This window comes from Bison bison, unplaced genomic scaffold, assembly GCF_000754665.1.
Source record: "Bison bison bison isolate TAMUID 2011002044 unplaced genomic scaffold, Bison_UMD1.0 scf7180017864263, whole genome shotgun sequence".
NCBI classification, from domain to species: Eukaryota; Metazoa; Chordata; class Mammalia; order Artiodactyla; family Bovidae; genus Bison; species Bison bison.
This window is the reverse complement of record NW_011494835.1, coordinates 2,302,344-2,305,533: the sequence shown is the minus strand read 5'-3', so window position 1 is coordinate 2,305,533 and position 3,190 is coordinate 2,302,344. Positions and strand designations below refer to the sequence as shown.

At 36.6% G+C, this 3,190-nt stretch overlaps 1 long non-coding RNA gene across 2 annotated transcripts in view; it reads right to left on the bottom strand.

Moving 5' to 3' along the window:
- The window catches only part of LOC104994623, a 16,973-nt gene that overhangs the window by 12,841 nt on the left and 942 nt on the right, over positions 1-3,190 (bottom strand). Inside the window, exon 1 of one of the 2 annotated variants that reach the window (XR_825967.1) lies at positions 2,074-2,147. The exons of the other annotated variant lie outside the window; for it this stretch is intronic. This is a non-coding gene — a long non-coding RNA (uncharacterized LOC104994623). Of the gene's footprint in view, positions 1-2,073; positions 2,148-3,190 lie in introns of those variants that run through there. 2 annotated transcript variants of the gene reach the window in all.

The following is a 3,190-nucleotide window of genomic DNA, read 5'->3' as shown; positions in this document are numbered from 1 at the left end:
GAAGTGATGGGACCGGATGCCATGATCTTCGTTTTCTGAATATTGAGCTTTAAGCCAACTTTTTCACTCTCCACTTTCACTTTCATCAAGAGGCTTTTTAGTTCTTCTTCACTTTCTGCCATAAGGGTGGTGTCATCTGCATATCTGAGGTTATTGATATTTCTCTTGGCAATCTTGATTCTAGCTGTGCTTCTTCCAGCCCAGCGTTTCTCATGATGTACTCTGCATAGAAGTTAAATAAGCAGGGTGACAATATACAGCCTTGACGTACTACTTTCCCTATTTGGAACCAGTCTGTTGTTCCATGTCCAGTTCTAACTGTTGCTTCCTGATCTGCATATAGGTTTCTCAAGAGTCAGGTCAGGTGGTCTGGTATTCCCATCTCTTTCAGAATTTTCCACAGTTTATTGTGATCCACACAGTCAAAGAATTTGGCATAGTCAATAAAGCAGATGTTTTTCTGGAACTCTCTTGCTTTTTCCATGATTCAGCAGATGTTGGCAATTTGATCTCTGGTTCCTCTGCCTTTTCTAAAACCAGCTTGAACATCTGGAAGTTCACGGTTCACGTATTGCTGAAGACTGGTTTGGAGAATTTTGAGCATTACTTTACTAGCATGTGAGATGAGTGCAGCTCTTAGGCATGTTAGTTTTCTCTTCTTCCTAGTTCAGTGAACTATTTGTATATTCTTACTTTTTGTGAGTTAAAATAAAATTTTATTTATAAAATAAACTGGCTTTCTTGGGGTAAGAGGAGTAAGTTATTCAATAGTCCCTCAAAGGGCAGAATAGGCCACTGTAAGTCATAATTATTTGAGATGATTTTTTAAGTAATTATACAGCAAAAGTAAGGAAACCAAAGATTGGCATTTTTTTTTTCTTGTTTGTTAGCCATTATAACTGAATTACCCGGGTTAGCTATCAGCTTTTCAATCATTTTATTGTTTTTCCTTTCTTATGATAAAACCATCTATTTCCTTGAGTTCTAATTTTGAATTTCTGTATTTCTTTCCAACTTAGTTTAATTCTGTTTTTACTCATTCATATGAGTAAGGTCATCATAATAAGCACTGTGAGGAAATAACCAAGTTGATTTAAACAAACAGCTTTCCCCTACTGAAAAGAGTTTTACATTCTAATAGGAATAAATCATGGCTACTTAACCAGAAAACAAGATAGAAATACTCAGAGATGAGTAGTATAAAGGACTAAGAGAATTTAGAAAACAGAAATAATGGATCAAGGGTAGAGAAATTAAGGTAGGCATCACAGAGAAAAGTGTAACTGTACTGGGCCTTTAAGGGCAAATATTGTTTATATATGCTGGGACACAAAGTCAGGCAGACATAACTCTATGAGATGACTGAATTTAGTAACTGAGAGAAATTTGTATTTCTCCTCTCTCTCATTTGGGGAAGCAAGGTGTGGTCCATTCAATGGTGAGCTTGATATCCAGCAATCCCTTAATGGCAATGGTACAAGCAGGAATGGACAACTAGGAACTGCTTCTCACCACATGAGTGACACAAAATATACATCTTCACCTTGACTCAGATGGGAACACACTGATGTGCCAGTAAATAAATGGTTTGCACAGCATGACCTCTTTTTTAAAAAGAGACATCTTGTATTTCATTCATGATAGGGATTGAAAAATGAGAATTTAGTCTTTTCTTTCCTTTTTTAAATCATAGAATTATCTTTTAATTTTTAAACTTTGCCCTCTGAGTAGCATGTAATAGTTGCTAAAGACTGTTAGGAAAATAAGGAAGAAATAATGGCCACAAAAGGTAGGAGAGGTATTTTTAAAAAAATTTTAAGGTGCTTAATAGTGTCTAGCAACTTGACCACTTATAGCTTGGGCTCCCCTGGTGGCTCAGACAGTAAAGAATCTGCTTGCAATTGGAGAGACTCAGGTTCAATCCCTGGGCAAGAAGATCCCCTGGAGAAGGGAATGGCAACCCGCTCCAGTATTCTTACTGGGAAATCCCATGGACAGAGGAGCCTGGTGGGCTATAGTCCATGGGGTCACAAAGAGCCTGACAGTTTCTTTCACTTTGTTCCCACTATTCACCAGTAAGATGGCAGTGATGTAGATGAGAATACTTCTGTCATTCTTTCCAATGATGATCTGAAACCCAGAAGCCCTAAAGAAAAAAATTGACACATAACACTTTAATATAAAGAGACACTACAAAGGTAAAAGACAGTACAAACAAGAAAATATTTTCAATATATATGGTAAAGAATAAATACCACTTTATATAGAAAGTTTTGACAAATGAATTTCTTTTAAAATAACTACCTACCATTAAGCATGTGAAACTATTCCCAACCTCACTGATAATCAATTCAATTTAAACAAGAAATAAATTTTACTTATAAGACAGGCCAAGATTTAAAAGAAAACTAATATCCAGTCTTGGTGAAATTAGCATAATCATACACTTCTGTGGAAGTATAAATTGCTACAACATTTCAACAAGCTATTCAGCATATTCCTCAAAATTAACATGCACTATCGCTTTGACTCAGGAATTCTATGAATTTATCCTACAGAAATACAGGAACATAAGAAACATATAAGCATGATCACTTTAACAGTGGTTGTCATAGCAAAAAAAAAAAAGAAGAAACAACCTAAAAATTTGTCCATAGGAGCTGATTAAATAAAGCATGTATCCATTTTGTAATCTCAAGAAAAAATTTTAAAGTATGGTTGGGTGGTAAAAAAAAAAATTGCTTAAAATGTTCACTTTAAAAATTAACTTTTTAAATCATAAATCATAAAAATATATCAAGTAAAAGGTGAAAGCATCACTCAGCCCCAACCCCACTCCCATTCCCCAAAGTTGGCACTATTAACAATTCAGTATGTATCCTTTGAGGAATGTTTCTGTGTATGTTTTAAAGCCATGACCAGCTCTTCTTTTACTTAACCAGATCAGATCAGATCAGTCGCTCAGTCGTGTCCGACTCTTTGCAACCCCATGAATCGCAGCACGCCAGGCCTCCCTGTCCATCACCATCTCCCGGAGTTCACTCAAATTCACGTCCATTGAGTCAGTGATGCCATCCAGCCATCTCATCCTCTGTCATCCCCTTCTCCTCTTGCCCCCAATCCCTCCCAGCATCAGAGTCTTTTCCAATGAGTCAACACTTCGCATGAGGTGGCCAAAGTACTGGAGTTT